This window comes from Triturus cristatus, chromosome 8 (genome assembly GCF_964204655.1).
Source record: "Triturus cristatus chromosome 8, aTriCri1.1, whole genome shotgun sequence".
In the NCBI taxonomy this organism is placed as follows: Eukaryota; Metazoa; Chordata; class Amphibia; order Caudata; family Salamandridae; genus Triturus; species Triturus cristatus.
Window position 1 is genome coordinate 1,683,700,989 of NC_140591.1, and position 12,376 is coordinate 1,683,713,364.

The 12,376-nt window shown below is 46.6% G+C and overlaps 1 protein-coding gene across 2 annotated transcripts in view; it reads right to left on the reverse strand.

The window, feature by feature from the left end:
• LOC146808600 (tyrosinase-like) overlaps positions 1 to 9,016 on the reverse strand; it is a 33,131-nt gene extending 24,115 nt beyond the window's left edge. Inside the window, exon 1 of one of the 2 annotated variants that reach the window (XM_085623620.1) lies at positions 8,942 to 9,016. The gene's annotated coding sequence lies outside the window, so the exon portion shown is untranslated. The remainder of the gene's footprint in view (positions 1 to 8,941) is intronic. The other variant, XM_085623619.1, reaches the window with a different exon arrangement.
• Positions 9,017 to 12,376: the final 3,360 nt, after the last annotated feature.

The window sequence follows — 12,376 nt, forward strand, 5'->3', positions numbered from 1 at the left end:
TATTTATTTTGTTTTTTTAAGTTTTTTAAAATATTTTGTTTGTTTTTAATTTTGAACTAACATTTTACCTCTCTACAGTCCAACACTTTCCCTACTGTTGCACTGAATGGAGTGAGAATAACAAATTTTACATCTCCGCAAATTTAACAATTTTCCTACAGTTGCACTGACTGGAGTGGGACTATTACATTTTACCCCTCCACAATCCACTTTCCCTACTGTTGCACTGATTGGAGTGTGAATATTATTTTTTTTGTTTTTGTTAATTTTAATATTTACTGTTGTGTTAATTGTACTGGGAATAGTAAATTGTACTATTTTCCAATGTTGTATTTTAATTAATTTGGTATGTATTGTAGTTAGAGTAGCAAGTCTTAGTTTTGTGTGATGTAAATAATTTTTTGTTGTGTTAGATGGTAGTGCTTTGTATTTAGTATAATACTGTGTTTTTTTACGTAGTGGTAAATGTATATGCATTTATTTTAATATTTAATAATTTATTTTGTGTTGTTATTTAGATAATTATGTGTTTGATTTATTATAAAAATATTTAAAAAATGTCATTAGTTTTTGTTTGTAAATTATTTATAATTACATTTTTAAATATATGTGTTTACTTTTTATTTTAAACTAAATTGGCTTTTCTTTTGATATTTTATGATTTTGGTATATTTACATATGTATACATATATATATATTTTTTAAGAACATATTTTATTGATTGTGCATGATATATTCCGGGACATAACCCGAAGGATACAGTTAGCCAGATATATGTAATTCCGTATACATTTAAACATACCTTATGGAAAATTTCTATACATAACAGTAATAACATTGCACTGTACCTTTCAGATCCCACCAAGTTAATATTGAGCAATTGAACATGCTTTTGTAGGGTTTAAGTTATTTCCCTGGCTGTATAATGACCCATCTAGTCTGGGGAATACAGCCTACCAGTGGTCTGAAGTTGTAAGTTGGGTAATTCTGTGCCTCTGTAATCTGTCCACCACCACCATATTTTCTTATGTTTATGGGGGAAACCCCTAGCTTGGAACACAGCTACTTCAGCAGCCATGCACTCGCAATGGCCTTTTCCCATATGCCTATCGTCAGAGGAGATGTACTTTTCCACTGCTGGGCGATATCCCAATTAGCAATCGTGACTGCTAAAAATAATAGGTGCTGCTTGTATTGGTTTCCCCCAATACTATCGGTAGTGTGCAATAACAGTAACTTCGGCTCCAGTGGTAGATCCCACGACAATACCTCGCTTAGGCAAGCAACAACTCGCCACCAGAATGGTTGCAGTGCTGTACACCCCCATACCGTGTGTAAGAACGTCCTATCCTCTACCCCACTTCTCAAGCAGAAAGGGGATTGGATGGCTCCCATCTTCCAGAGTCGGACTTGAGTATAGTATGTGTGGTGTAAATATTTGAACTGTGTAAGACGGTAGCGTAATAAAATCGCCGCGCAACATGGGCTAGCCAAGGTTTCTGTCCAGTCATCATCCGTTATGTCTGGTATCTCCTTTACGCAAGCCATTCTGGTCTTATGTAGTGTGGTATGATTGTGCGTTGTCAAGGTTTGATAGATCCGGCGGATCTTGTGTGCACCTATATCGCCCTTAAGCAAGTGCCCTTCCAGGGGATGGAATTCGGGCAAGGCCTCTATCCGGCGTAAGAGGGAAGAGAGGGCATGCCGAAGATGATGATATTTATAAAATTGAGTTTTATGTAGTTGAAACTCCGCCTCAGAGTGGTGCCCCGTACTACGTCCCCCAAGGTGGAGATTCCTACAAGGTCCCGCCACGAAATCGCGTAAGCGCCGTCCCCGAGCACAGCAGTGTACCGTGACAAAGCAGGGTCATCTGGGTCGGGTGGCAATGCCATCCCATCCGTCCGACCGTAGCCCGCCATAATCGGATTACCGTGCTTCTGGCAGTGGGTAGGAAGTCTAGGTTCTGTTAGGTATATAGGAGGTGAAGGAGTGGGATATTTCCCATTGCCCCATGATCCAGTGCATATGCCGGGTTTGATGGTAAATTACACCACCACTCCTCATTGATCACTAGTAAATGGGAGACCACATAAGAGGCATAGATGTCCGCTTCCGCAATACCACCGCAATAAGTTGACTGCGTGCACGTGCTCAGTGCAACTTGTATTGACCCGCAATACCAGAGAAATTTATTATGTACCGTGCGTACCTGTATGAACCAAGCTTGCGGTATGACATACGGGAAATTCTGCAGTCTATATAGTATTCTGGGTAATTAAACCATCTTAAAAATTGCAGAGCACCTGTGTAGTAAGAGCAGGAGAAAGGACCAAACTGTTGTCTCGTCCTTAAGGTGTTTGAGGAGGGGATTCATGTCGTGAGACCACAAGGTCTGTGGACATGGCGAGACATATAAATACTTAGATACTTAAATCCCGTGGTGGTGTGCGATAGTTGTTCAGCCTGTCTCTCATGGCCCTGATGTCTACACACCTGGAAAAGTATAGATTTGGTGGGTTACTGCGAAGACCGGTGGTTTGACCAAAAACACGCAGGATCTGTGGTATGTGAGGTCCCGAGAACCACGGGTCGGTCATAAAGAAAAGGACATCATCTGAATACAGTGCGAAGCGATCAGAATGGGATTGAGGTCCTTTCAAAACCCCGAAGCACCGGGTCACTGCGTACCCATACCGCCTAAGGTTCCACAGCAAGGGCGAACAATAATGGCAACAGGGGGAAGCCCTGTCGTGTGACACGGCAGATGGAGAACGGGGCCGAGTGATGCCCAGCAACTCGAATCGAGGCAGTTAATCCTGTATAGAGTAGCCGTACATATGTTAGAAACCGGGGGGCTAAATTAATGGCTCCCAGAAGTCGGAAGAGGTATGACCAGCTAAGGGAGTCGAACACCTTATCAATGTCTGCAAGCAAGATAGCAGCAGGACATCCCAGCTCCGGGGCTCTAGCCATGGCGTTATGCACCCATCTGATATTGTGACGTGTGGAGCGGTGGGGCATAAACTCGGATTGGTCCGGGTGGACCAGATCCTGTATACATGATCTGAGGCGGTCACCGAGAAATTTGCCCAGAAGTTTGGGCTCAAAATTAATGAGAGAAATAGGTCGGTATGATGCAGGCTCTTCTGGTGGGTGTCCTGGCTTTAAGAAGAGGACTATCTCCGCATGTCGCCACTCTTGAGGGAGTAGTGATGGGTCGGCAGCTTCTTGCATGGCCTCAAGCAGGCATGGACCCAGTGTGCTCATATGTGGTCTCAGGAACTCCATGGAAAAACCATTCGGCCCGGGAGCCCGACCCGGATCTATGGCCGCCAGTGCAGTGCTAAGTTTGTCTAGTGTCAAGTTGATCTCACATAGCGTCTGTAAGTCTACGGGGAGGGATATCACGTAAAAATGTGTCTATAGAGACCTCCGATAATTGATCTTGGCTCGTATATAGGAGCAAGAAATAGTGGGCAAACTCCATAACCATCAACTATATTTTTGCAAATGATAGATCTTTTTCAATATTTTTGTATTTACCTTCTCAAGTATAGGCAGTCGATATTTTTGTATTCTGTATTTTTTACTCAATAACTTTTTCTTCTATTTTTTTTTTCTTTGATAGTCTGTCAGTGACCTTCTCTAAAGTACCGAATATTAGTGAACAAGCTTTTCCCTGGGCTACTCTAAATGTATTACTGAGCATGTGTTTCGGTAAAGTAGACACAACACAGACTCAGCCCTGCTCAAGGGCTTCCCAGTCTGGCAAAATACTGTGAACCCCATTTACTTTTTTCATTCAAAAGAATTTATTGTTTTAAACGCGCAAATATGACACATAGGATATAAACCAAAGTGATACAATTGATATCGGGCAATAAGATAATAAATACATTAATATAAAATTAATTGGTAGGAGAGCAATTCATTGTCATTCATTAATCTGCAGACATCAGATAAATAAATACTTAAGGAGGGAAGACCCAAAATGATGTCTGGCAAAGATATATATCAAAAGTATCACCCACAGATGGCAAATTAGGGAGAAGAGGAAAGAGAAGAAAGGAAGAAAGAAAAGACGGAAAGAATAGGAAAGAGAAGAGGAAAGAAAAAGAGAGACAGAGAGAAGGAAAGGAAGAGGAGAGGATTTCCAGAGGAATCACCCAACATACAAGACAACACTAACCAGACAAATCAAAGGGAAACCCCATTTACTTTTTAAGACAACTGTTATTATTTAGCTCAACTGTGTTCTCAATACACAATGTGATAGATTTTTATATTTCCAGACTGCCATGGACTCCTGGCTTGGAGTGCATGCGCTTCCAGTGTTAGAACTAAACGGGGCGTCTCCCTCTTCAGGGCCTCCTCCTGGGTGGGAACGCAGGGGACTCCTTCCATGTGTGGGAGCAGAGGTGAATGGCATGCTTGAGTGGATGCGGTGCAGCCATGTGGTGGGATGAGGAGACAAGGGCATCTCTACCTTCCACTGTCTCAAGTGAGCGACTGTAAGAGTCACTGTTCCCTAGGCTCTTCTGGGAGGGGTGTGAGTTGGTAGGGCTATACTAATAATAATGTAGCCAGCATTACATCACAACACCAGAGGCACAAGAGTAACACATTCATTATGGGTTCATCATAGATACAGGTTTTCATTTTCTGAGTCAGGGATGAAAGCTATTGCTGGACTACAGGCTGCTCGATTATTGCTGTACACCAACTTCTGTATCTCATTGAGTGACCTTCCCTCATGCCTCTCTGCAGCTCCTAAGCTAACACCAGACATACCACAGATGTAACATGATGTGACAGCCACACACCAAGGAAGAGAGGCACAGAGAGACAGCCACACACCAAGGAAGAGACGCACTGAGGGACAGCCACACACCAAGGAAGAGAAGCACTGAGGGACAGCCACACACCAAGTAGAGGCACAGAGAGGTACTGAGGGACGGCCACACACCAAGGAGAGGCACAGAGTGACAGCCACACACCAGAGAGGGACAGAGGGACAGGCACACCCCAAGGAAGAGAGGCACAGAGGGCCAGCCACACACCAAGGAAGAGAGACACAGAGGGACAGCCACACACTAAAGAATAGAGGCACACACCAAGGGCGAGAGGCATTGAGGGACAGCCACACACCAAGGAGAGGCTCAGAGAGGTACTGCGGGACAGCCACACACCAAGGAGAAGCACAGAGGGACAGCCACACACCAAGGAAGAGAGGTGCAGAGTGACAGCCACTCAACAAGGTGGAGAGGTACAGAGTGACAGTCACACAACAAGGAAGAGAGGCACACACCAAGGAAGAGAGACACCGAGGGACAGCCACACACTAAAGAATAGAGGCACACACCAAGGGCGAGAGGCATTGAGGGACAGCCACACACCAAGGAGAGGCTCAGAGAGGTTCTGAGGGACAGCCACACACCAGAGAGGCACAGAGTGACAGCCACACACCAAGGAAGAGAGGCAGAGAGTGAGAGCCATTCACCAAGGAGAAGAGACACAGAGGGACAGCCACACACCAAGGAAGAGAGGCACACACTAAGGAAGAGAAGCACTGAGGGACAGCCACACACCAAGGAAGAGGGACAGCCACGCACCAAGGAAGAGAAGCACTGAGGGACTGAGGGACATCCACTCACCAAGGAAGAGAAGCACTGAGGGACAGCCAAGAAGAGAAACCCTGAGGGACAGCTACACACCAAGGAAGAGGATGACCACGCACCAAGTAGAGGCACAAAGAGGTATTGAGGGATGGCCACACACCAAGGAAGAGAGGCACAGAGTGACAGCCACACACCAAGGAAGAGAAGCACTGAGGGAAGGCCACTCACCAAGGAGAGGCACAGAGTGACAGCCACACACCAGAGCGGGACAGAGGGACAGCCACACCCCAAGGAAGAGAGGCACAGAGGGACAGCCACACACAAAGGAAGAGAAGCACTGAGGGACAGCCACACACCAAGTAGAGGCACAGAGAGGTACTGAGGGAAGGCCACTCACCAAGGAGAGGCACAGAGTGACAGCCACACACCAGAGCGGGACAGAAGGACAGCCATACCCCAAGGAAGAGAGGCACAGAGGGACAGCCACACACCAAGGAAGAGAGGCAGAGAGTGAGAGCCACTCACCAAGGAGGAGCAGCACAGAGGGACAGCCACACATCAAAGAAGAGAGGCACACACCAAGGAAGAGAGCCATTGAGGGACAACCACACACCAAGCTGAGGCACAGAGAGGTACTGAGGGAAAGCCACACACCAAGGAGAGGCATAGAGTGACAGCCACACATTAAGGAAGAGAGGCACAAAGTGTCAGCCACACATCAAGGAATAGAGGCACAGAGAGACAGCCACACACCAAGGAAGAGAGGCACAGAGGGATAGCCACACACCAAAGAAGAGAGGAACACACTAAGGAAGAGATGCACTGAGTAACAGCAACACACCATGTAAAGGCACAGATAGGTACTGAGGGACAGCCACATAACAAGGAGAAACACAGAGTGACAGCCACACACCAGAGTGGCACAGAGCGCCAGCCACAAACCAATGAAGAGAGGCACAGAGTGAGAGCCACTCACCAAGGAGAGAGACACAGAGGGACAGCCACACGCCAAAAAAGAGTGCCACTCACCAAGGAGGAGAGGCTCAGAGGGACAGACACACACCAAAGAAGAATGGCACAGAGGGACAGCCACACCAAGGAAGAGAGGCACAGAGGGACATCCACACACCAAAGAAGAGAGACACACACCAAGGAAGAGAGGCACTGAGTGACATCCACACACCAATAGAGGCACAGAGTGACAGTCAACACCAATGAAGAAAGGCACAGAGTGACAGCTACACACCATGAAAGAAAGGTACAGAGTGACAGCCACACACTGGGAAAGAGAGGCTCAGAGTGGCAGCCACATACCAAAGAAGTGAGTCACGGAGTGACAGCCACACAGCAAGGAGGATGGACACAGAGTAAAATCCACACACCACGAAAGAGAGGCACAGAGTGAAAGCTACACACCAGAGAGGCACAGAGTCTATATGCCCGGGACACTGGCAAAGTAGGCTCTGGAAGGAGGTGGTGACAAACAAGGGTGCAGGGAACCAGGTGGCTGCTGAGAAGGTTCTCTTCCACATTAGGGTGTCCCCATAGTCATCACCGATGGGTAGATGGACACAGAGATAAGGCTAAGGCCTATCAGTCACCAAATAAGGTGGCCCTGACACACAGGAGGACTGCCAAGATGAACGTATCCAGATTTGGGTGTGATGCCAGAGGGGCTGTGCCTTGATTACATGAGGTGGGTCTGTAAAGGACGTTTGGAAAAAAGGATAAGTGAAAACAAAAAGAGTTTGGTTGAATGTTTAGAGGTTGAGGGATGGTTTGTTTGAGTCAATGTAATTTGCATTAAGAGAGCACTCCTAGTGTGCCTGGCATTGGGGCGAGGATGTAGCGCTTCAGGAATGAACCAAAGCCCCGCCTGTGTGCTCTGTCTGCTTCCTTGGAGATGCGGGAAGCATGGACGCCATCCAAGCTATGCCAGGCATGTAGGACACATGCCACCTCTGAGGGCTATAATTTAAAGTGAATCACTCCCAGGTACCTTGGCACTGATGGTACTCTGTGCAGTGAGTCTGCACAAAAGCCATGCATGCCACTTGCTACCCTTCCTCAGGGGAAGAAGCAGCAAAGGAGGGTAAAAGCTGCCAGGACAGAGGCCTGGCACATGCCTCTTGCTTGTCACAGTGAGGCATGGTGCAGACTCTCAGATAAAAGATGGAAGCAAGCAGCAACATGCCCAGCACATCAGGTGCTGTAAGGCTGGCATGGTGGGCCTGTGTCCTAGCGAAGAATCTGGAGGAGCACCAGTGGTGACCATAGCCACCAAGAAACTTCTGCGAAGCAGTCTAGGATGTCACCAGGGGAGCAGGCCAGCTCTCTGGGAGTATAAACCAGGAATGCCCAGAAATATTAGTAACAACAACTGCCCCACTGAGCACACAGCACTGTTTCCACTGTAAGGAACCTCTACAGAAACTCTGGAGCACACACACCAAACCAGAGACCTGTGAGAACCACAGAAGACAAAGGGCAAATGTCCCCTCATCAGACTTACACAGAGAGCTCTAGAACAGATCATGGACCCACTGAACTATCTTTGCCACTTGAATGTGCAATGTGGGTCTTCAAAGGGGACTCACAGGATAGTGTTAACTCAAAGACTTGACTGTAAAGATTCAGCTGTGAAACTCCCTAACCAGACAGAGATTTACTTTCATGTGGAGGTTACTCTGGGAGGGGTGTATGTTAGAGAGAGAGAGAGGGTATACACTAGAGAAAGAAAGAGAAATATTGTATATTTGAGTGTGTGTGTGTGTATGTGTGTGTGTGTGCGGGCGTGAATGTTGGTACGCAAGTATATATTTATGTGTAACCATGTGTACACATGTGTGTACATGTGCAACATGTAATTGTTTTCTCTGAATTGTTTTCTCTCAATTTTCAGCGCACAGGATCAAACATTTAGAAAAAGACTAGAGAAGGCAGTTCAAAGGTGACGGTTCACCACTCTCTTACGTAGTCCTAAGGTTGAGATTAGCAGACCGTTCAATATAAACAAAGCAAACCCTGGAATATGTCAGAGGGAAACAACTCGCAAGCAGATGAGGCCATCTTAGCATGAGCAGGTACAGAACCTTCAGTGATGGACCCCCCGAAACCACCTGTAGATATACAATTGACATATCTTCATGGTGGTCTCAGCTCTAGTAGGTCAGAGCCTGCATCTATGCCTCTGTGACCTTGAGCTCAATGTCAGGATAGGGCTGCACAAGTGACCTTCCTGCACACACAGCAGACACCACTGCACTGCAGGACATAGCATCCTGGTCCCTGGAAGAACAGAATCCTGCCCTGTACTGTACCTTTGGGCTCAGGCTGAGCTATCCAGAGCCGATGAAGGTCCACCTCGTCGCTCTTCGACCTTCTTCGGCAGGTGCTTGGAGTCTGAGGATGGACACACATTTATAGGGCCTACACAGCATGAAAAACTGGTCATGCAGAATAGGGTGGGATCAGCTTTCATCAGGAAGTTGTGTCAGAGCTGTAGATGAGTGAGCAGCCTGCAGGCCCTGTGACAGGAGCAAGCAGCAGATTTCATAAGAGTAGGGTAAGGCGCTGCCAGCACCGTTGATTCTTGCTCAGGTTAATTTGGGAAAACCCCTGGCTTTGACATTTCATATTCTATATTTAACTCAGGTGAGCTATATATGGAAATGAAACATACGCATTCCCAATGATGTCAACAGCACTTTTACATCACACGTGAAATATTCCACACACAGTACATTCCTCAGAGTCCTGATTGATAACAGGATTCCCAGACTGGAAATGTAGATTAAAATACACACTCATGATTTGGAACTGCGGTGTTGAGAACAGTCACAAGGGAGGACAGGTAGGACAGTCCCATTCCAATGAGTGGCCTTTTCCAGCACTAGGAGGCAGTAAAGAGCCTGTCAGTGTTGCGCCTAGAGGTGCTCCAGAAACCTCTAACAGGGGTAGGTTGTGGGCTCGCCACCTCTACAGATGGAGGGGAAGGTGGTCAATGTACACTCGTACTCAAGGTAGTCAAGGTACACTAGTACACTAGGTAGGTAGTCAAGGTACACTAGTATTCTAGATAGTTAGTTAAGATACACTAAACAGCTAGGTAGGTAGTCAAGGTACACCAGTATTCCAGGTAGGTAGCCAAGGTACATTAATACTGCAGGTAGGTAGTCAAGGTACACTAGTATTCCAGGCAGGTAGTTAAGGTACACTAGTACTCAAGGTTGGAGTCAAAGTACACTAGTACTCTAGGCAGGTAGTTACCATATACTAGTAACCTAGATAGGTAGTCAAGGTACACTAGTACTCCAGGTAGGTAAATAAGGTCCACTAGTACTCTAGGCAGGTAGTCAATGTACACTAGTACTTAAGGTAGGTAGTCATGGTACATTAGTACTCTAAGTAGGTAGCCAAGATACACTAGTACTCTAGCTAGGTAGTTAAGATACACTAGCACTCTAGTAGGTAGTCAAAGTACACTAGTACGTAGATAGTCAAGGTGCACTAGTATTGTAGATGGGTAGTCAATGTACACTAGTACTCTAGGTAGGTACTCATGGTACACTAGCACTCTAGGTAGGTATCAAGGTACACTAGTACTCTAGGTAGCTAGTCAAGGTTCTCTAGTGCTCTAGGCACATAGTCATGGTACAGTAGTACTCTTGGTAGATGGTCAAGATACAATAGTATTCTGGGTAGTTAGTCAAGGTACACTAGTACTCTAGGTTGGTACGTTGTCATGGTACACTAGTACTCTATGTAGGTAGATAGTCAAGGTGCTCTAGTATTGCAGATGGGTAGTCAATGTACACTAGTACTCTAGGTTGGTACTCATGGTACACTAGCACTCTAGGTAGGTAGTCAAGGAACACTAGTACTCTAGGTAGCTAGTCAAGGTACACTAGTACTCTAGGCACATAGTCATGGCACACTAGTACTGTTGGTAGATGGTCAAGATACAATAGTATTCTGGGTAGGTAGTCAAGGTACACTAGTACTCTAGGTAGCTAGTCATGGTACACTAGTACTCTAGGCACATAGTCATGGTACACTAATACTCTTGGTAGATGGTCAAGATACAATAGTATTCTGGGTAGGTAGTCAAGGTACACTAGTACTCTAGGTTGGTAGGTTGTCAAGGGACACTAGTACTCTAGGTAGGTAGTTAATGTACACTATAACTCCAGGTAGGTAGTCATGGTACACTAGTATTCTTGGGAGGTAGTCATGGTACACTAGTACTCTAGGTAGCTAGTCAAGGTACACTAGTACTCTAGATAGTTAGACAAGGTACACTAGTACTCTAGGTTGGTAGGTTGTCAAAGGACACTGGTACTCTAGGTAGGTAGTTAATGTACACTAGTACTCCAGGTAGGTAGTCATGATACACTAGTATTCTTGGTAGGTAGTCAAGGTACACTAGAACTCTAGGTAGGTAGGTAGTCAAGGTATACTAGTACTCTAGGTAGCTAGTCAAGGTACACTAGTACTCTAGGCACATAGTCATGGTACACTAATACTCTTGGTAGATGGTCAAGATACAATAGTATTCTGGGTAGGTAGTCAAGGTACACTAGTACTCTAGGTTGGTAGGTTGTCAAGGGACACTAGTACTCTAGGTAGGTAGTTAATGTACACTGGTACTCCAGGTAGGTAGTCATGGTACACTAGTATTCTTGGTAGGTAGTCAAGGTACACTAGTACTCTAGGTTGGTAGGTTGTCAAGGGACACTAGTACTCTAGGTAGGTAGTTTATGTACACTAGTACTCCAGTACCCCTGGTTGGTAGGTAGTCAAGGTATACTAGTACTCTAGGTAAGTAGGTAGTCAAAGTACCCTAGCTCACAGAGCAGAGAATGCAGACAGACGTCCCTTGAAGCCTTCCCCATGGCCATGTGAAAAAGTTCTACTCCTAGACTGTAAATAGTCGTCCTAGTGACGGTAAGGCTATAGTTGAGTCCTCCTCACCCCAGGCCCAGAACCAGCACAAGCAAGTCATGTGGACAGGTACTTTAGAGGGTTTTATCATAAGCAGATCTGCTGTACCATATATGTAGACAAATATGACACTTGCATTGGTATGAACAACAATGAGGCTGCAGTGCAATAAGAGGAAACCTTACTAGGATTTGAGGCGCCTTTCTTCCTCCAAAAGTGCAAAGAGAATCTTTAGTAACCAGAAGGTTTGCCATTCCGTGAGATGGGAAGAGAAGCTTAGGCCTGACCCCGTGGGAAGACGCCCATTGCCAGCAAAGGTCACACTCTGTCGACTGAAGACCAGGGCGGGGGGTTCCTGCCAAGGTCACACTCTATCGACTGAAGACCTGGGGGGGGGGTTCCTGCCAAGGTCACACTCTATCGACTGAAGACCTGGGGGGGGGGGTTCCTGCCAAGGTCACACTCTGTCGACTGAAGACCTGGGGGGGCATTGCCAGCCAAGGTCACACTCTGTCGACTGAAGACCTGGGGGGGGGGGGTTCCTGCCAAGGTCACACTCTATCAACTGAAGACCTGGGGGGGGTTACTGCCAAGGTCACACTCTGTCGACTGAAGACCTGGGGGGGGGGTTCCTGCCAAGGTCACACTCTATCAACTGAAGACCTGGGGGGGGGGGTTCCTGCCAAGGTCACACTCTGTCGACTGAAGACCTGGGGGGGGGTCCCTGCCAAGGTCACACTCTATCAACTGAAGACCTGGGGGGGGTTCCTGCCAAGGTCACACTCTGTCGACTGAAGACCTGGGGGGGGGGG